Raw genomic sequence first — 22,879 nt, 5'->3', positions numbered from 1 at the left:
AGCATATGTCAATTTCATGTTCATTTATAATGTACAGTTAGGTCCATAAATATTTGGATAGAGACAACTTTTATTTAATTTTGGTTCTGTACATTACCACAATGAATTTTAAATGAAACAACTCAATTGCAGTTGAAGTGCAGACTTTCAGCTTTAATTCAGTGGGTTGAACATAAAGATTGCATAAAAATGTGAGGCAACTAAAGCATTTTTTTAACACAATCCCTTCATTTCAGGGGCTCAAAAGCAATTGGACAATTGACTCAAAGACTATTTCATGGGCAGGTGTGTTCAAGTCTGTTGTTGTGTCTTATCAATTAAGCAGATAAAAGGCCTGGAGTTGATTTGAGGTGTGGTGCTTGCATGTGGAAGATTTTGCTGTGAACAGACAACATGCGGTCAAAGGAGCTCTCCATGCAGGTGAAAGAAGCCATCCTTAAGCTGCAAAAACAGAAAAAACCCATCCGAGAAATTGCTACAATAATACGAGTGGCAAAATCTACAGTTTGGTACATCCTGAGAAAGAAAGCAAGCACTGGTGAACTCAGCAACGCCAAAAGATCTGGACGTCCACGGAAGACAACAGTGGTGGATGATCGCAGAATCATTTCCATGGTGAAGAGAAACCCCTTCAGAACAGCCAACCAAGTGAACAACACTCTCCAGGGGGTCGGCGTATCGATATCCAAGTCTACCATAAAGAGAAGACTGCATGAAAGTAAATAGAGAGGGTGCACTGCAAGGTGCAAGTCACTCATAAGCCTCAAGAATAGAAAGGCTAGATTGGACTTTGCTAAAGAACATCTAAAAAAGCCAGCACAGTTCTGGAAAAACATTCTTTGGACAGAAGAAACCAAGATCAACCTCCACCAGAACGATGGCAAGAAAAAAGAATGGAGAAGGCGTAGAACAGCTCATTATCCAAAGCATAGCACATCATCTGTAAAACACGGTGGAGTCAGGTAGTGTGATGGCTTGGGCGTGCATGGCTGCCAGTGGCACTGGGACACTAGTGTTTATTGATGATGTGACACAGGACAGAAGCAGCCGAATGAATTCTGAGGTGTTCAGAGACACATTGTCTGCTCAAATCCAGCTACATGACGTCAAATTGATTGGGAGGTGGGCGTTTCATGATACAGATGGACAATGACCCAAAACATACAGCCAAAGCAACCCAGGAGTTTATTAAAGCAAAGAATTGGAAAATTCTTGAATGGCCAAGTCAGTCACCTGATCTTAACACAACTGAGCAGGCATTTCACTTGTTGAGGACTAAACTTCAGACAGAAAGGCCCACAAACAAACAGCAACTGAAAGCCGCTGCAGTAAAGGCCTGGCAGAGCATTAAAAAGGAGGAAACCCAGCATCTGGTGATGTCCATGAGTTCAAGACTTCAGGCTGTCATTGCCAGCAAAGGGTTTTCAACCAAGTATTAGAAATGAACATTTTATTTCCAGTTATTTAATTTGTCCAATTACTTTTGAGCCCCTGAAATGAAGGGATTGTGTTAAAAATGCTTTAGTTGCCTCACATTTTATGCAATCGTTTTGTTCACCCCACTGAATTAAAGCTGAAAGTCTGCACTTCAACTGAATCTGAGTTGTTTCATTTAAAATTCATTGTGGTAATGTACAGAACCAAAATTAAATAAAAGTTGTCTCTGTCCAAATATTTATGGACCTAACTGTATTATCTTTGATTTGTAAACGCCTTATACTGGGACTCAAAGTAAGATGAATTATATAAATTTTAAAAAATGACTGCCTCTAGTTTTTTTTTAATAAATGATATTTCATTCCTGCTCTTAAGTGCTCAGATGAGTGCATCTCCAATATTTTTTCAGTGCTCAAATGGAGGTCAGCTCAGAAGGAGTCGAACTTCCTGTTTACGGCTGCAGGATGTGTGATATCCGGCCCAGTTTTAGAAACTTACCTTAAAAGAAAGTGTGCATATTGTACGGCTTACATCCCCTTCTCTGTCCGCCGAAGAGACGGGAAGCGGTTTTTTTAATCACATTGCCTCTGTTTCATTTGCTAAGCCTTTGTTGCCCACTGAGAGACAAGCTCTGGCTTTTAACACCTGTTTACACAAACAATGAACAATGGGCCTGGCAATATGAACAAGACTGCATATTTACCAGCTGCCTTTCTTTTACACTGCAGTAAGAGCAGTGGCTGGAAACAGAGCCTAGAAAAGAAAGGGGATAAAATGGAATGAACCAGTCTTCTCCCTTCAATTATGCGTACCAAAAAAACAATTTATTTTTAATATTCATTTTTAACTTTACTTGATCTACATATGATGGTTGTGACAGCAACCGACATTAGAAATATGCTGACATTACCAGCTTTCCACCACCATTTCCAGATCCTGATGTGTGTGCTATACTTGATGGTGACTTCAGCAAGACTTCCTGTCTGCGGCAAATGGAAATTTGCATAATGTTTAAAACCATAATAGAAAGATTAAAAGTGTAAACTCTAGTATTACTTCAAGTTCATATTTATAGTTACTATACGTGTACATGATACAATGTATTCTTACTTGCATGTCTCCCACCAATTAGTGACAGTAGTACAATACTAACACCACACACCAAATGCAACATCAGGGCAATCATATGACAAGGAGGTAAAAAAAAACCTGCGCCCGAATAAAATGTCCTCCACTACAGTTACCAATCTTATGGTTTTTACTTCAAGGAATGCCTTTCGCGGTTGTAAAGATAGTTCATCATCTATTATAGGATACCTTTATTTAGTTTTAGGAAGGTTTGGGAAGCAAAACCCTGTTCTGTTAGCATTGGGTAAGGTGGGAACTATCCCAGGATGCAGTGCCATTCCATTTAAAGGTCTGCTCATGAACACGCTCACAACTGATGTGAGACAATTTATGCTGAACAAATAAGTACACGCATATGGGATACGAGAGTAGAATTGGTTCAGATGAATAAACAACCCAGACATACGGACATTAAGTAAATGCCACACATGAACTGGACACAGAGTTTGAACTCAGGATCCTGTAGTTGTGTGGCAGCAGCCCTAATCACAGTATCACATAAAACTCCTAGAACTTCCACGAGCCATCAGTCATAATGCCTTGTATCAGCTGTAACTACTGGAAAAATGAGTTGCAGTGAATTTGTCACATTTCTTTCTGTACCAATCTAAGCTCACACATCCCAGAAAGCAGTGGTTCTACTGTCTGTCATGATAGTTACTAAACATCTGTTTGATGCATGCAGCAACAAGAACAACAACATTTATTTACAGTATATAAGACATGCATTTATCATGTAATGTTGCATTCATCAGTGGCATCTAGGTAATTAAACTGAATGTGTTTGTTATTTATTTAATACCAAGTAAGATTTTGTTTTTATTATTTACGTGTGAATGTTAGGTGTTTTTAGTGAGGTTACATTTTTAAAAAAGATTTTGTGATGAGCTAAGAGCAGAAATATTATATTCCAATCAAAAATACGGACTTTGTGCAATTCTTAAAAGGTAACAAATTGAAACATGAAGTTATGTTACCTTAGAGATGCACTTTAGCTTTTCAAAAAGTTTAACCCTATCACAGGTACTGTAACACACAAAACAATACTAGACAGTGTGACCAGAAGGGGGTGATGCAGCTCCAAAAACCCTAGACACAAGTCCCAGGTGCAGATACAAGGATTATTACAATAAATGATCTTACAAAAGGTTTCACTTAAATAGTGGCACGAGCACAATAAAATTCTTTTTCTTTCTTCTCTTTCACATCTCCTAGGCAAGCTTTCTCCATCCTCTACACCCGACTCCAAGTTGTCTGGATGAGGCTGAATGGTTTCTTTAATCTTGGACCAGGGAGTACTTGAACATACTTCTAGGTCAAACGTAGTAGTAAGAATGATGGGTATTAGCAGCACTCCTATGGAACCCAACAAGGCTACTTTAAAGAACTACAGTTCCGAGCATACTTTACATGTGTCCGCACAGGAAGTGTTCCCCAGGGAGGGGACCATTTAGCCCTGCCAGATTGTCTCTCCCTGTCCTTCCACCACACTAGTCTACCAGCTGGGGATTGTTCCTCGGTCCAACCCTACCAGAATACCACTCTATCCCCGTCGCAATGGCATCTTCTACCTGTCTCTGGGCTGAGGCAGGACAACCTTTGCCCTCCTTCTTGTGCCTCTGAAAGGCTGCTCTTCTGTCTAGGAAAGGAACTTTGCCCCATCCTGGCTGGGACAACTGCCCATGTGTGCTGTCCATCACAACAATTACAATAAAATAGAAGACCCAAACAAGAAAATTGAAAACAATTTCTTTAAAAACTGAAAGATACAGAAAAGAGAAATGAGGATTACAATGTAAATCAATTAAATCTTATTGTGATCATTTATTTACCAAATGTCATGAGTTAAATTTGAAGACTATTTTCCTAAAGGTCAGGACTTAAAGAAGATTCTTTGTAGGCTCTGGATCCATTTAATCCAAATGAACAAGTAAAGAATAAAAAGATGTGCTGACTGATCTTTCGTCATACTTTATATTAAACAATTTCAAGACAAGCTGAATTCTTATAAATTTTAGAAAAAAGTCCTACCATAGTAAATGAGGACGTTGAAATGAGTAAGCCAATAGGTTCCTACTCCAGTTTGCTTTCATGTCCTTATGTGAAAGCAGATTTTTGACTGTCACTGCAATGAAAACAAAATATAAAATCAAGCTAAATATGACACCTATAATAGGGCTAAGTATCATTAACAAAGCTAAAACCAATTATTGATGATTTATATCATACAATGGTAACACATTGTTCTCATATTTGAATCATGAAACAGTTTCTATTATTACATCTTTTACAATTACATATACTGTACAAGCATAAAAATATATTTATTTTCTTGATTAAAATATTTTTCACATAACTATTTTTTTTTCTATGCGGGTTCCAGTTATTTTTTTTTTGTATAGGGCTCCATTACCCAAAAAAGTTTAAGAAACACTGATAAAGAACATGGCTACCCACCCCCCCATAAGCAGTACTGCATGTACACAAATTTAAAAACAGGACTTGACATTGGAACAAAGAGCTTCTTATCAGTGACCTCCATTAGTTTGGATGACAAGCAAATATTCTTTCCAGTCCTCCCCAAGCTAAGCCTTGACAGCAATCCACCAACCTGAGATGAAACACACATTATGAACACATTTCATATGTTGTTTCCTGATTTTTTAGAATATTTATTTTAAGACTGTTCAACATTAAATTACTTTTTACATTCCTGGCAGAAGATCTGGGGCCTCATGTATAAATGGTGCATACGCACAGAAATGTTGCGTAAGAACTTTTCCATGTTCAAATCGTGATGTATAAAACCTACAGTTGGCGTAAAGCCACGCACTTTTCCACGGTACCTCATACCTTGTCGTACGCAAGTTCTCCACTCGTTTTTGCAGACTGGCGGCACCCAGCGTCAAAGCAGTGCTACTGTTCCTGTGTGGTTACACCTTATTTTCCTGACGCGGCTTTATAAATACACCGAAACTAACCGCATATTGTTTATTAGTGTAATGCATCTGATTGTAATTAACTTGTAACACCAATATAATGGTCCAGGGAATAGCCATAGTATTCCAAATACCATAACTGCTTTAGCGTTGTTACTCTCACTTCTTCTTCTGCTTCTTTCAGCTCCTCCCGTTAGGAGTTGCCACAGCGGATCATCTTTTTCCATATTACTCTCACTGCACCACTCGGAGTATTTATATCACTGTATCTGAGTGTGAATCACAGCAGCAGCTGATCGGAAAGGGAATTATCGGTATACAGCTTCAAGGACACGCTGTCTCAGCCACTGCAAAACGTTTTAAAGCCTTTCCTGTACGGACCTCGCGGTTCAGAAACAGTTTCATCCCAAGAACTTTAAATGCAGTCAATCAAGTGCTCCTTGTAGAACTGTTTGTACTTATAAGTACAATCACCCCACTGTAAACTTGCACTACAGTTATAATATCGCACAACCTGAGCCACTTTATAAAGCGCGTATTTACATATGATGACGATATCATTTTTAAGGTGAAATGCAGCAAAATATGTTTATTAAATTATACAGATAAAACTTTAACTTCATTTAAATATTCTATATTCTTCACTGGGAGTGTTGTTAAGGATAGAATAATTAAACATGTACCACGAAGATATTTCAATGTTCCTTAAACGTTTTGAAGAATCGGCGCTAAGCTTACAGATGGCTTAACTTCTATTACAGAGCTGATTGTGTGGCGATCGGTTACTTGGGGAAAGAAAAGCACTGACTGCAGTGATGGCTACGCCAATATATATTGAATATAAAACAGAAAGAGAAAATAACAACACAGCTAAAAACGCAGCGACAAATTTCGGCAAAAGTTAAATGCTTGTGTCATGAGCACGAGGCGGCTATGCAGTGTCTGCAACGGACGTGGCCATCCACTGTGCATAAGCTACCTCACTAACATTGGTGGGTGAAGGAGCCACCGATTCTTCCTCTGCCCAGTGCCACCACATGCCTAGAGCCGCCCCGTAGTACTGCTGCAATAAATTATTTCATCGAAGTGAAACACATGTTTAATAACGTGCTTTAACTCCTATCATCATGAAAATGATATCACGTATACATCTCAGTATTTTAGTTATTCAGAGAGCTGTAATATCACGAATGTAATGGATTCTGTGTCCAGTTGGAGGAAGAGAGCCGGTTTAAGAAGCAAGTAGTGATTCACACACATAGAGCACATAGAAGATCAAATACAAAACAAAGCATTTAACGTGCTACTTTAATTACGATGTGATTTGAGAAACTGGTTAATTAAACGATTTTAAGATGAAGTTTATAATGTTCTACTAAATGACAAAATAAACTACGTGATTAAAGTGGAAAATTCGAGATTAAAGTTGACATTTCGTGCTTTTTCCTCTGTACCCTAATAAGCTTTCATATGACACTCAGACAGTAGGCTTACAACTCAGCTTTTCACGGCGACTTTGATATGTGACTTCTTTTTTATTTCCGGCACTGTGCGATTTTGTGAACGTGAGCATTTAAGTTTCTCCAACACGCTATGTCACTCGATCAACTTCATTTTGTTGATTATACCACGGTTTATTTGAACAAATAGTATGTTTTTACTTTGCCTCCACTTGGTATTCGCTGAAATTCTTATGTTTTCCCCGTGCTTTTCCCATTGTCTTTTCACAGAAGGCTGCGCTTAAGGGCGATTTATATTGATTTGCATATTCAAAGAGGCGTAATTCTGGGAGGAGTTGGGGCGTTACATAAAGCGCGCACGAGCGTTACTTTTCACGCTGATCGGGATTTATGTAGCGGAAGAACGTGGAAGTTGGAGTACGCACAGATTCCTGCATCTGGATTGTTCTGTGCGTAAGCACATTTAGGCTTTTGTGCTTACGCCATGTTATAGTACGAGTTCTACGCACGGCGTTATACATGAGGCCCCTGGACTTTAATCTGCTACTGCAAACTTCTCTATTTTCAAAGGAATTGATGAAGATTAAAGTTGATGAGTACAAAAATGACAGAACTCATAGTAAACGTTGTGGAACTGGTCCTGGATACAGACAGATGGACATTGTTTGCTCCACCCAGCACACGTTTATTCACACAAACTATTTACAATATTTACAAAGTCCAGTGCACAAACCCAGTGCCTCAAACACCGATCCCCCAAAAGTCCGGGCCTCTCACACAGTCACTAGTGCCCTTCTTCTGGCCGCCTCCAGTCCTCCCTCCAGCTCCTCTTCCACCCGACTTCCGCTATCGCCTGTTGGGTGGGTTGGGTGAGGCGGCCCCTTTTACAGCACCCGGATAAGCTCCAGCTGCTTCCCGGCATTCCTCCGTGGACACACCCCCGTGTGGCGGAAGTGCCGGCTGCGCACCTGGAAGCCCTCTTGGTGTCCCCATTCTTCCTCCTCCCAGCACTTCCGGGTGTGGCGGAAGTGCTGGGCTCCAGGGTTCTTTAGGCACCGGGGTGCCGCCTGCCGGTGGCCATGGGCCTCTACAGGGTTGGGCTTTCAAGCCCCCTACCTGAGGCCACCAACAAAACCAGGGCGGTCGCCCCCTCGTGGTCCTGAGGAGGCACCAGCCCTCCTCCGGTCCCCTCTGGCGTCCCAGCTGGGCTCCACCCCCAGCCGCATGCGACAATGTGTACATAATAGAGTACTACTTGGCCATCAGCTCAGAGCTATTTATCTCTAAAAGTTTGCTTTCCATTTCAGAGTACACACAAAGGGTTCAAGAATGGCCAGAAGTTAGATATAAATTCTAAACTCTGTTAATTGTCATCTAAGGGCTATCATTACTTCTGACTAACCGACTCTGTCTAGTCTTCCTCAGATAACTTCCAGTAGCTACAACGAGACCACCATGAAATAAATGGTTCCAACCATGAAAAGGTTTCACTACAAGTGGACTTATCCATATAAATCTTTTGGAAATCTACTTACTTTAACAACAGAGCTGTAATGGTTAATTCTTAAAGGATTGTTGTATTGCATGCTGTGATCCTCTATTTAATGAATTACTATTCATTGATCATTTTGATGGCAGCACTAGGTGACATGGGTGCAAGGCATGAAACAGCCCTGCATAGCTTGCTGCAGTGATGTTTTAATGCAAAATGTGAGATGTGAACACCAACATTTTGTAAATATTCAGGCAAAACAAGCTTATTCAGTTTGTTTGGATCGAAATAAGCTATGAGAATAAACGTTAGAAAACATGAGTAGCTCTCCGCCATTTTCATTTTGTAAAAGTAGCTCTCAGGGGGAAAAAAAGGTTGGAGACCCCTGGTCTAAACTCACCAAACCACTGTACACACTCCCTCCAGGATGTACTCACATCTTGCAAGCCCCAAAATCACATCCAAGGTTAGAAGTAGCCATTTGTAGGATTCAAGGACATCAGAGCAGTGCCTCTTCACAACAATAATCTATTAAGTACTAAATTTCTTGTACAGCTCCACAGCTTGTTATCCCCTTAAAGAGGTTGCAGTTTTCTCAGTGTTTACCAGACTGCCATGATCTTGTCCTTAAATAGTTCCTTTGACTAGAGTAGTGGTGGCGGACTCCAGGCCTGGAATGCCGCAGTGGCTACAGGTTTTCATTCTAACCCATTTCCTAATCAGTGACCACTTTTCACTGCTAATTAACTTTTTCCCCATCACTTTAATAGCCCTGTTAGAAGGGATCAGCCCTCTGAATTGATTCCTTTCTTCATTAAATGACAGCCAAGCAGAAATGAGATGTGAAATGACCTAACAGATGAGCAGCTAAACTGGGGCTTCAAACTCCAATCAGTTTCACTCCAATCACTTTCTTAATGAGATGTCAATCCTTGCTGTTAATTAAACCCGTTATTTAATCCCATGGCTTGTTGCTGCTCTCATTCTGCCACAGCACACATTTTGAAAACTGCTGCTTTTCTGTTCTGTTCTAAGAGCACTGTCAAAATGTTTTGGTGACCTGAGAGATCAGCCTTACCAAGACCATCACCTCTCTTTAATTTCAGATATTGTGTAATGGGCACAGGTGAGCTGGTCATGTGGTGGCTTGTTTTGTGTTTCATTATTGTTTGGCTGCTAATTAAAGAAAAAGAAACACCTAAGCGGTCTGAGTCAAGTTAATTAAAAGAAGTAATCAGCAGCAAAAACTGGTCACTAATTAAGAAGATGGTAAGAATGAAAACCTGCAGCCACTGTGGCACTCTAGGCCTGGAGTTCGCCACCCTTGGACTAGAGGTACCCCCTGCTAAGTGCACAGCGTTACCACATGTCAGTCAACAGGCTTTGCAGCCTTTTACCAGCACTATACTAATAGAAAAATGGACATTCCTGGCACCTTGCACATTGGCTGATATTTAACTCCTGGGGAATACAGCATGTTTCCAGCTAGTATGGCATTTTTTCTTGCTTTGGTTACCATGCCTTTGCACTGTTGGTTCACCATATCCAAAATGGCCCTATCATTCCTTGGCTTTCATGTCTTGCTGCTCTCTCTGTCTCTTTGTCTCTCTCTCTTGTAGAGGTTTCATGTTGGACGTTTACCTACTCTTGCGCATCCTAGAGGTGTCCTTGCCCCTTCCAATCACTTGAATGCTAAGTACAAATCAAAATACAGTCAAATACTATAATAACTTTTCGAATTATCTGATTTGTACTTGAATTTTTAGAGGCTTCTTTTTTTAAACCAATTTAATTAAATCCAGGTCATGGAGACTAGAGCCTATCATAGTATCATCAAGGCAGGAACCAAATCCTGTCCATCGTATGACCATTTACACCTACACACACTGAAACAGGGACTATTTACAATCACCAATTAACTTAACCATACATACCTTTACCAACATGGGTGGAAACTCCACATATACTTGGGAAGAACATGCAAACTCTGAGCAATAACAAGTGTAAGCATTTCAACAAAAAACTGAACTAAGCCTGCATACATACAATATGTTAAACTGCCCCTAAGCCTAATGAAATTAAATCTGAACCCATGCCTGCTTCAAATGTAACTTTTGCCTTAGGAACATATTTTTGTTTCGTTTATTGTGTTCTTCTCTTTTAGTACATTGTTCTTTTTCTGTTTTAGTACATTATTCGGGTTAATATTTTTAATGTTACTATGCTGTATCACCATTTAGGAGAAGGGTGTGACTACATCCATAGTAAGGCGTGGAGTTTCACACTACGTTACAGCCACTATAAGGTATAAATCTCCACGCAAGACAGAAAACATGTGACCTCCACTCTTGCCTGTTTATGTCAATTAGTTAACTTGACAGTTGTCATTATTTGAGCCATATAAACCTCTCAAAACCATAATCTTAGCCATAGAGTAACCAGGCCCATCATGTAACATCAAAGATGTATAACGCAAAGTGGCAGCCTTATCAATGGAGCGGAGCTCTGAAGCTCACTAACTGCACTGGTGTGGAGGTCACATGTTTTCTGTCCAGCATGGAGCTCCACACTCTGTAGAGGCTGCAGCCAGAGTCTCTTGCCATTTAGCGGGTTTCTGTGTCTGCTGCCATTTGGAGCTTTTGATTACTATGATGCTAAGTGGTTGCTTTGCACATGATATTGTACTCATAACATCATGATGGCCATCATATAAAAAAAGAAGGTGGCACATATTTAGCAGTGTCCAAACTTTAATTAATTTAAAGGTTAACTCAAACAAATAATCATTTTAAGCAAAAGATTTTTGGAGTTTAGATTTGCTCACATCCTTTAGTGGACAATCTTAAAGCTTCTGACTTGACCTTTGCTATAACCCTAACAATTCTTCTCCCTATTTATTCAATCTCGATCACTCAAATAATCCATTATGTCTTATGCGGAAGTGAGGCTTCTCTTTTCCACACCAACACAACAACTAGGGCCAAAGGGCCACCGGGAAGAATTGTGTGTGTAATTCAGGCAACTTTTCCTTTAATATTCTAGCAACAGCCTTCCTTAGCAGCATCTGACATATTTTAAAATAAACAGAAACGATTTTCTGCTTTTTCAATCTCCTGTCAGGTGATCAGTAGAGATGGCAACTACTACAAAGACATGGGAATTTACAGGCCACATTTTGTTTCAGTGGTTTCCTTTTTGAATTGTCATATTTCCTGCTGTTCTTCATATTTTTAGCATGCAGTTTGCAGCACTAATCAGCAAGACATCCATTTTCTCCCAACTGAAACATAGATATTATTTTTGAAAGTTTAATGTGTTGCAGGATTTCATCTTGATTGAGAAATCCAGTTTGATGAAGTCTGAGTTACTTTTTAAGTAAGACTCAAAAAACAGCATAAAATAAACTAGTATAAATATGCCCTTCTGTGGTGGGTTGGCACCCTGCCCAGGATTGGTTCCTGCCTTGTGCCCTGTGTTGGCTGGGATTGGCTCCGGCAGACCCCCGTGACCCTGTATTCGGATTCAGCGGGTTAGAAAATGGATGGATGGAAGTATGCCCTTAGGTCAGCTTTTGTGTTTCCTATCTTTAAAATCAATGCGTATTTAAATACTGCACAAAGTATGTTTGCATGTACTGTGCACTGGAAATTTTAAATGAAAATTCCATAACAGAAAAAAAATGAATTTAACATGTATGCAAACTCAAAAGACGGAAGAAGAATGGAAATAATTATTTGAAAGGACTTACTGTTTCACCTGCACAAAGTTACTGCTTTTTTATAATGTACTAGCAAAATACCCGCGCTTCGCAGCGGAGAAGTAGTGTGTTAAAGAAGCAATGAAAAGAAAAGGAAACATTTTGAAAATAACGTAACCTGATTGTCAATGTAATTGTTTTGTCACTGTTGTGAGTGATGAGTGTTGTTGTCATATATATATATTTACACACACACACATAAACATATATATATATATATACATATCTATACATATATACATACATATATATCTACATATATACACACACATATACATATATATATATATATACATATATACACACACACATATATAAACATATATATACATATACATACATATCTACATATATACACACACAGCTATTTCAGTATCAGTGCAATACGCTGTTTGTTAAAACGGTTGACTCCGCTCTTACGTGCAATAACAAATCAAATCATTCAGTTGTCTTTGCTCATATGTCATTTTAGAGCTGGACGCCTGGCATCTTTTTTTGGCCACAAGTTCGTTTCTGTTTGCTGTGAGTTTCTGTGTTGTGGAGATTCTCAGGATGGATTGCAGGTGCTCATCAGTGAGGCGACTCCTGTGTGCTGTTTTGTTAGTCTTTATCACTGAGAAGAGCTTCTCATACAGATATGTGCTACCAAACATGCACAAGGTTCGAGCCGCATGTAGACGGACTTTTTTTGTTCATCAAAGTCACCAAAGCGCCGTGCAAACTCAGTGCGCAGTGCGCTCAGTTTATCAGCAAAGTGCGTATTTGGGAACACCGTAGTGACGACTTGGTTTAACAGTACTTGGCAACAGGGAAAGTGGGGCAAGGTGAACTGGTGCATTTGTGTCTCCCATAAAAGCAGCTTCACTTGAAATCACTTTGTGATTGTGCACGGGTTAAAACGTCCGCTGAAGTGTCAGATTCTTATTTAATTATGCTGTTTTCTGTATCTTCTGAATTGCATTCAGGTTACCCTGATGCAAGGCAGCTGAAGCGCTGCATTATGGGATCTGTAGTTTATTGTGTTACCAGCGCTTCATATACCGGGCTTTAATAACAATAATACAGTATATAAAATGATCTCGGGCGGATATAATTACACGCCGGGCGGATGTGGCCCTGCCCTTGAGTTTGACACATATGGACTAAATAGAACTTGAAAAGATATGTTTTTTCAAATGTGATCGCGCAATTCAGATAGAGTTGACGCACTACAGCCTGCATGCCTCAATGAGTCATCCTCCCCTCGCTCTTACTTTTTTACCGTTTATCTAATGAATACACTGAGTATGGCTTTACCAAAACAATCATTGATGGCGAATAAAGTATCCATTATTCGAGTATGTAGAGCGGGATATATATATATACATATTGTAGCGACCCGTGGAGGAGTCTTTAAAGATTTCGAGCCGAACTCTGCCGTGCACCTCTCCGAAGCTGTCGGCTAGCGGATTGCCAGCGTTATGCACGCAACTGCACCCAGCTCTTTAAGAAAGAGAACACTCGTGCCCCATACACCGCACGACTCCGAGTGTCTCGGTAGTTTGCTTAGATTAAATCTTAGCAATAAAACAGCTCTGTCCTGTTGCATCTTTTTATTACAGAAGATAGTCAGAAACAAAAGCTCAACATTATTGCTCGGCCATTGCCAAGGTCACGCATCGAAGACACATTTCAATAAATTGGTACTTTTGCAAATAAATAACCTCCAGGACGGCGATGACCCAAACCCACCCAACCAATTAAATACAGACACACCATTATTTACAACACAATTGACAATACGTAAATTTCGACATACAATAAGCTTTTTATAAATTACCCATAAATTCCCCACAAACTATTTACATAAATTACCCATGAGGCGTCACTCCGCCAGCGCTTGCTGCCGGGTTGTTACAATATATATATATACCCGCGTATCGCAGCGGAGAAGTAGTGTGTTAAAAAAGGTAGAAAAAGAAAAGGGAACATTTTAAAAATAACGTAACATGACTGTCAATATACAGTATTTGTTTTGTGAGTGTTACTGAGTGTTGCTGTCATCAAGGATTTGATTATCATTATTTCTTTCAATCAGGTTCGTATTTGTAGGATGTGTTGTGTTCAAGTTACATTCCGTGTTTGTCAATCGTTGTAAAGATGACAGGTTTCATTCATCGATTCGTTTCTTACTGCATCAATAAACAGCTCGTCTTCTTCTTTATCTGAGACCTGACACACTGCATGCACGGGTTTTTTTTACACTGTCTTCCTTTAGCGGGACATTGACTTTTTCCACCGTGTGCTTTGTTTCCGCAGTAGCTGGATTTATGAATATGCTTATCAGGCGCTTCATATTTTTGCTGCCTTTTCAATTGTGTAATTCGGTTTTGTTCAGCGCTTTTGGAACTGTTGCCTTTATCTGTGCACTGCGTCCAGTTCACGTGAGCGCCGGTGTACATGCATCGAAGGTTCCCAGCTGTGCTGGTGCCATCTCGTGCTATGTCCGTGGCTGTATTTAATGTTACCTTAGTCCTGGCACTTAAAACTTTCTCTCGCAGTTTCGCTGAGTTTGTGTCAAACACCACCCTGACCATCTCATCTTCCTCTCCATAAGCACAGTCCTTCACCCGTGAATATTTACCCGTGGCAGTTTGCTATTGGATTGCCGCTGACGGACGGCCTTATATGGGCAGGCACTAAATTACAAACGCCAGCGGCAGCCTGTCTATGAACTTAATTTAAAGTGTAGGTTTACATCGTGCTTTGTTTCCGAAGTAGCAGAACTCATGAATATGGTTGTATATGTCACTCGCTCGCTTCTTATTGTTTCGCTGCCTTCTCAATTATATAATGCATGTTTTCTTAAGCGCTTTTTTGAGCTCTTCCTGGTTTTCTATGTACTGCGTGATTACGTGGGAGGCGTGATGATGTCACACGAAACTCCGCCCCCACGGCGTTGAAGCTCATCTCCATTACAGTAAATGGAGAAAAACTGCTTCCAGTTATGACCATTACGCGTAGAATTTCGATATAAAACCTGCCCAACTTTTGTAAGGAAGCTGTAAGGAATGAACCTGCCAAATTTCAGCCTTCCACCCGCACGGGAAGTTGGAGAATTAGTGATGAGACATGGAGTGAGTGAGTGAGTGAATGAGTGAGGGCTTTGCCTTTTATTAGTATAGATGTGTGGAAATTATTACTCTTAACAATAGGTCATCCCTTTTCAATGATGGTAGCAGAAGAAGCCACAAAAAGAAGTAAAATGTGATGAAAATAGCACTAAAACAAAAATCACAAAAACACATCACATCCTTCAAGACTGGGAAGCTATAGGGTGCAAGAGTTAACTTCTTTGGTTTAACTTGAGTAAAGCCATTAATCATACAGAACCACTGTTTGGCATTTCATGTCAGTTTCATTATATGTAACACTGAACAACATTTCAACAGTGCAATTCTGACGGCTCCATATTTGTAAAAGATCAGATAGGTAACAATGTGCTGGGGATACAGCCAGAATTTGTTACATCCTAGGCACCTTAACATGTAAAAGAGATGAATATTATTACAAAAAGAGCTTCTGTGAAAAAGTGAAATTTCCCCAGGGGACAAATAAAGAAAGTTCATTAGTTCATTTGATCTATCTATCTATCTAGCCTACATTTAGTAAGATAGCCAACACAAGTGGATGTAAAAAATGTCATTTGTGTTTACTGGAAAAATAAACTACACCAGCACACACGTATCTTTATACCATAGTCAGAGAGAACAGCATTAATGTTCTTCTGTTATTACAGTACAGTGACAGGACAGGTTATCTGTCCTGCAGATTGTTAATTTGTTAATGCGGGCATCATCAGGAATGGAGGAGCTCCTGCCAGCATTCACTATGGCCATAGTTTACACATTAGCTCTGGTGATAGTTCAGGGGGCAGTCATGGTCCTGGAAGGGAACACTAGCAGCAGACTTTTTATCCAGGCAGTTTCTTAAGTAGAAACCAGTTGTGGTCATTGAAATCACTTCAGTGGTTTTGTCTAATGCCTCCTGATTCACTGGTATGAGACAACCCCTACGTATGATACACCATTTAACTCATCCTGATGCCTAGTTATACAAGCATCAAGCTTTTAGGGGTTCCCCCTATTTTTGGCCCTCTAGATCGAAAACCCTGATTTGTAGTACATTTGCAGACCATGATTTGCACAGGAAATTACACACTTGATAAAGAGTAAGCCAATAGGTGTCTTCAGCAAAAAATGACTAGAAGGACTTGAAGCTGTGCATGCCACATCAACTGACCGCAGGAGTTCACTGCCTAATGGGATACAAGGGGTCAAAGCTACTCCTTTTCAAAAAACTTCTAAAAAATTGGGATCAGTAATATAGGCATGCAGAGTATCGTTTTACACTCTTTCAAGGTTGCGGTTCATGAACTCAATCATATTCTTGACATTAGAATCTTTACTGACGGTTCTGGTCATCTAAGGGCTGCTCCCAAAAGATTCAAAATAAAACATTTCAAACATAAGCATGTGGAATATTATTTTAGAATATTTCAAGGTCAGTGATTACAAATTTGACGTTATTTTTGATTCTTTACTAGGATGTAACCCTCTATGGATCTCTAGTGTGAAAAAGGACACATTTCTATTACAATCAAGGATATTTAGATTTTAAACATTTAAATTGAAGGATAATATTTTAATATTTCAAATGTCTAATGTAATTATTCTTGTTTATTATGTACTTCTACCTCACAAAGTAAATCATTATGTTTTAGATGAACACTCCAAATTTGGACAGCTTAGATCAAACTTTTTTAGATTTTGGAATAGGCTATGGGTGGCACGGTGGCACAGTGGGTAGCGCTGCTGCCTCGCAGTTAGGTTCGCTTCCCGGGTCCTCCATGCGTGAAGTTTGCATGTTCTCCCCGTGTGTGCGTGGGTTTCCTCCCACAGTCCAAAGACAAGCAGGTTTGGTGCATTGGCGATCCTAAATTGTCCCTAGTATGTGCTTGGTGTGTGTGTGTGTGTGTGTGTGTGTGCCCTGCGGTGGGCTGGTGCCCTGCCTGGGATTTATTCCTGCCTTGCACTCTGTGCTGGCTGGGATTGGCTCCAGCAGACCCCCATGACCCTGTGTTAGGATATAGCGGGTTGGAAAATGGATGGATGGAATAGGCCATTTAATTAAGGATTCTGGTCCTTTGTACTTGAATGTATTCTGCTTTGTCACAAATTTCTTCTAATCTATGTTTTACTTGTTTTTAAGAGAAAATCAAAAAAATGAACTGAAGAGATTCTGAATCCCTTTAATCGTTTAACTTTTGTAAATGCTTTATTAATAGCATTTATTTAGTGAGCAGTAGTAATAGTAGTGTACAGGTATAATAGCACCTATTTAGTTGATTAGCAATTCTCTACATTCATGCTTATAATTATTGGCTAATTTATTTTGGTTAATAAAAAGAGAAAATAAAGAAACAGAAAAGGTAGAAATCTGAGAAGATCCAGTGTACAAAATGTCATGTGACAAGTCAGTTTTTCTGAATTTCAAAGAGAATTTGAAGTCACATTATTATTAATTCCTAAGGCAGAAAAAAGCTGGCTAAATAAAGTGTGTAATTAATTTCAAAGCTAACATTAAATTAACAGAAGTCTTAAAAGAAAAGATTGCTGGCATTGCCACTGTGCTGGACAAGAACTGCCAACCCTATAGCAGTCAATGGCATGAATGTGCAGCTAGCATGAAGTTCTAAATAATAGCTGTAGCTGTAACATTATGAATGTTGCCAGTCTTTCCATTCATCATCACTGGTAGTAGAACTAACTCTCTTCTATCTTCATTTTGCTCAATCTGTGAAGAACTAAACAGTGGTTCTCATTTACTTCCCCTTCATGCCTATTTCTCATTCAATTCTTGAAGGGCAACTCTTTTCTCTCTTAGAACTGACAGACTAATCTTGCCTCCCCCACCAGCTTGGCCCAAAGGACATCATATATCCACTGACATAAAGATGATGTGATTCTCTTATGTAATTATGAATGAGGTTACAGGCCATGCCTTGGGAAACAACGCAGGTCCACTACAGGTTGACAAACAGAACAGCCGTTTACATCACATGTCAAACTTTCAAAGCCTGAAGAAACTCTGGTTTTATTTCTTGAGCAGAGAAGATTTTGAAACATCTATAGAGGTGCCCAGCAGGAGGACACCAGTTAAATAGTGAATTCTGCACTTGGGGACACCTGGTGGAAAATAAGTGAAAGTGCATTCAAGATAGAACCAAATTTAAACTTTTGCCTGCATGACAAATGTTTGAACCGGGAAAAAAGATATAAAGATATTTAAATGATCTACTGTTTTTTTAGTGTTAGTTTTTAATCTTGACACTGATCATCATGACTGTTTAGTCACTTTATTATAGGTATCACAGATGACATAAGTAAAGTTGTGTTATACAATCAATACATTTTAATTTTTTCTTTCTATCATTGCTAACCATTTTTCTTTTTTGCAAAGAAAGCACTTGAGCCCACTTAATAGATTTTTAACTAACAGGTTAAATTAATTAGTTAAGTCGAAAATGGTATTTTGTCTTGCATTTTTTAGATGATTTGTGCTTTTTTTGCATTTGCACATGTGTCATGTGACAATATTTGACAACTGAAATGCATAGGCTCAATGATCCTGCTACCAACAATCTGCTTTTCTGACATGGCCTCATGGGAGAAGTCCAACAAAGAAGAACTTTAGATTTGTTCAATAAATTTCAGATAGCGAAGGGCTGTGGAAAACAGTTGCAAAACTCAATCATTCTTTACATACGTCATTCATTATCTCGTTTGTCATTCACTAATATCAATCATTTTCAAAAAATGTTTTGCTGGGACGAGTCATAGACTCATTGGAATGAATTGTTGGGTATGTCACATTACATAAATGGAGTGCGCCGTGACTGCCACCTACTCACTAAAATTATTTTAATGAAGACTATGATTAAACATGTGACATGGCTTTTAACACAGCCAGCTTGTATGACTACTTTTTTCAGATCATACATGAAACCTCCCACCACTTCAAAATAAATAAATCTGAGCTTTGCTGATTTGCACAAGCATAAAATAGGACAAGAGACAAAACATTGCTAGGGACAGTAATTCTTATATTTATAGTTAGTACCCGAGGAGTAGTGATGCCATGTGGACAAATATAAGAGAATGGTAGTGGGAAACGACCAAGAAATATCTTATTTGAGTTCCTCAGATCGCTAGAGGGCAGTGAAAGAGTCCTCTACATTGTATGTAGACCATAGTTTTACTTAATATTGGACAGGCTAGAGGAAACTTGACGGGCACTTTAAAAAATAGTTGAGAATCAGGACTGCATGTGTACAAGTGGTGGCTAGAGGGGGTGTTAACAGGCTGGCCCCATAAATACTTGAGGACATTCCTGATGCCAGACGTAGCCCCAGTCTGGGGTATAAATCTGCTTTTTCCTTACCGACCAGTTGAGATTGGACTCACAAGGTGAGACAGTGCAAGGGCTTGACTCGTGTGAGGAAAAGAAACCAGAATTAACTGTGAAAGAGAAAGAGTTAACAAAGATAAACTCTTTTGTTGCATTTTGGACTCCTGTCATTTAGTATTTTGGGAACTGCCCATCTTTCACAACGTTTTCATGAAAACTGCTTTTATGTTGAAATATATATATGGATATTCATTATGAATTATGCTCCTGAGCATGCTCTGTTGTATTTAAATGTCCGTCAGTTCAGGGAACACTTAACATCACTGAACTTTCAAGTGGCATTTTCCCTCTTATCTACTGCAATGTACGTTCGGTTTCAGTACAGCATCTTATACAGTGCATTTCAATTATTTCTTAACTTCACTATGCATTTTAGAGGTGGAAAAAAATAACACTGCAAAAACCACCTTGCTAGGAAACCATTCTCTGCTTCCCTGCTACAGATAAAAACACATTTTCAGAACAAAATGCTACTATACAGTGTTCATTGTAAAATGCTTCACTTTCACACCTGTTATTTATTTTCAAGCTAAGTTTAAAATAAAAAAAAAAGTTCTGCTACTGTGCCCAGTGCACTTGTTCACATTAAGTATGAACAACCTAGGGTTATGGTGTAAATATTCATATTCAATGAAAAACAGACTCAAAAATTGAGTGGTTAGTGTCGTAATCTGGTGGGTTTTTTTAGATTTGTATTTTTTTTGTAACTCTTTGGTCTCAAAAGTAAAAAGACACTTTTTTGGGGGTTTGGAGACCAATGAATCAAATGGATACAGTTGTTCTTCAATTTTCAACATTGTTAGAAGTAAATCACATTCTCCTGCAACACTATTTTGCTTCCCTTGCAGGCTCCACCATTGTCTGGCAAGATGGCCTGGAACGTGCAATGTGTCATTTCTCATTACCTTGAGTTAATAGGTCAGAGTTGTGCACTTCGTTGTTCGTCCAAGTTTGTGGATATAACCCAAAAACTCAAATTTTTATTTCTTTATATTATTTTTGCTTACTGGTTACAACTATTTTTCTGTCCTAATTGACTTAGATCTTCAGCTTCTTCTATTTGGCTTGGTTTGCGTGCATACACTAGTTTTTGACTTTCTTGAAATGCGTTGACTATGATTTTTAGTTTCATGTTCTCTGCTTATTTTTCTCAATTCTTGATTTCTAGGTGGTGAGCCTGGCTAGTTTATACACATCTTCCCCTTTTCTTGATTCCATTCTGTACTCAAACTATAATCATAAAAGTTAGAGCCAACACTTCACTGTCCTAGTATCTTGGCTTTGAGTCTCATGGATGTTCATTGCTGCGTGAAGATCGCATGCTCTCCTTTTGTCTGTGTGGGTTTTTCCTCAACTAGTCCAGTCTCCTCTCACATCCGCATTGCTTTTTGGCCATGTGGAGGTGTGTGAATGAGTGGGCCCTGAAATGGATTGACACACTGTTCTGAGGTGTTTCCTGTCTTTAAATGACCCGTACAAAACTAGATTAAGTGGGTTCTGATCTCCCAAATTCTGAATTTAATTAAACAAGTCTAATATGTAATAACAAGTGCTCAATGTAAACAGTTTTGGTCATTAAAAATAAGCTCTTCTTCCATTATTGATATAATCTTCCAAGTGAAGTAAAAAACAACATTCTACTCAAGAGCCTTGCGTAATCCTGACTACAAAGCCACCAGTTACCCCATGATTAACAGATTGCGTCCTCTTGAGCAACACATGCTGGGTAAATGTGCTGAAATTTCACATTTTCCCTTAAATAAAGAATTTACTGCATCTGCTTCCTTCTTAAAAATAAACTGATTCTAATGTAATCCTCTTTTTCATATCCTGTAACTGCAACTTTGGAGCAAGGAAGTGGATGTGAAACTGCTAGATCCAGTACAGTAAAATGGAAGTAATCCGCAGAATTTCTACATGTGTTTACAGAGAGTGTCCCAATGTCACTTACCGTCATTTATCCCATTCCTTTGCTTTTATTACTTTCCTTCCCATTTACTCTCATTTTTCACCATACAATCTTTATATAAATAGCACTTTTCACTAAGCAACCACTAAACATCAGACAGCACTACCACTGAAGCCAAAAGAGAAACTGAGCTTCAACATCTACATTTTGACAAATCCTAATTTATAAATAATGCTAAACTAGATAAATGAATGAAAACCTGTAGAAGGACTTGTACGTTTAGTGATTACATCTGCTGTTACTAATTTGTTAGATTATATTTTCAAATTGACGTAATCTAATTTAGAGTTGCAAGGTAGTCTGGAGCCCATCCTAGGAGTATTTGGAACAAGGCAAAAGCCTGTCATGGAAAAGGCAACTTTAAATTACTGGGCCCACACTCACAAAGAACTACACTTAGATTATTATGGAGTCACACAAGCAAAGGAGAACACGCAGACTATCCATCCATCCAATCATCCTCTTCCGCTTATCCAGGGTCGGGTCGCGGGGGCAGCAGCTTAAGCAGAGAGGCCCAGACTTCCTTCTCCCCGGCCACTTCTTCCAGCTCTTCTGGGAGAATCCCAAGGTGTTCCCAGGCCAGCCGGGAGACATAGTCCCTCCAGCGTGTCCTTGGTCTTCCCTGGGGCCTCCTCCTGGTTGGACGTGCCCAGAACACCTCACCAGGGAGGCGTCCAGGAGGCATCCTGATCAGATGCCCGAGCCACCTCATCTGACTCCTCTCGATGCGGAGGAGTAGCAGCTCTACTCTGAGCTCCTCCCGGATGACTGAGCTTCTCAACCTATTTTTAAGGATATCTATCCAAATGAGATATTGAGAAATTGGGATAGCTTAGCTATCAGCTAAACAAATAAGCCTGATGAACCGAACGGTCTCCTGTCATATGAGCACAGGACACTGGATCTGTGAAGCAGTAGCTCTAACTATTGTGCCACCCTGGGTATGTAATAATGATTATTAATTTAATAGTAGTAATAACAATTATAATGATTTCAGATGGTTTCTCTGGCTGAGGGACACATAGTTTAACCAATTAGTCTTACTTGTTAGATGTATAGATTAATATTGTCACTGTGACCTAGAAGGTTATACTTTCTTTACCTTAAAAATCTCAGAATGCAGCTTATGACACCTCTCCTATTAGGACAGATATTAAGTTTCATTCAAACGCTGATGACATTAAGCTG

The 22,879-nt window shown here is 39.4% G+C and overlaps 1 long non-coding RNA gene across 2 annotated transcripts in view; it reads right to left on the bottom strand.

The window, feature by feature from the left end:
• LOC120542492 overlaps window positions 1–22,879 on the bottom strand; it is a 132,278-nt gene that overhangs the window by 39,445 nt on the left and 69,954 nt on the right. The window contains exons 5-7 of one of the 2 annotated variants that reach the window (XR_005636189.1): window positions 4,597–4,690; window positions 2,348–2,420; window positions 2,141–2,190 (exon numbers count right to left, since the gene is read on the bottom strand). This is a non-coding gene — a long non-coding RNA (uncharacterized LOC120542492). The remainder of the gene's footprint in view (window positions 1–2,140; window positions 2,191–2,347; window positions 2,421–4,596; window positions 4,691–22,879) is intronic. The other variant, XR_005636190.1, reaches the window with a different exon arrangement.

The sequence above is a fragment of the Polypterus senegalus genome, chromosome 13 (assembly GCF_016835505.1).
Source record: "Polypterus senegalus isolate Bchr_013 chromosome 13, ASM1683550v1, whole genome shotgun sequence".
In the NCBI taxonomy this organism is placed as follows: domain Eukaryota; kingdom Metazoa; phylum Chordata; class Cladistia; order Polypteriformes; family Polypteridae; genus Polypterus; species Polypterus senegalus.
Note: the sequence above shows the minus strand (reverse complement) of the source record. Positions and strands in the feature narration are given on the sequence as shown.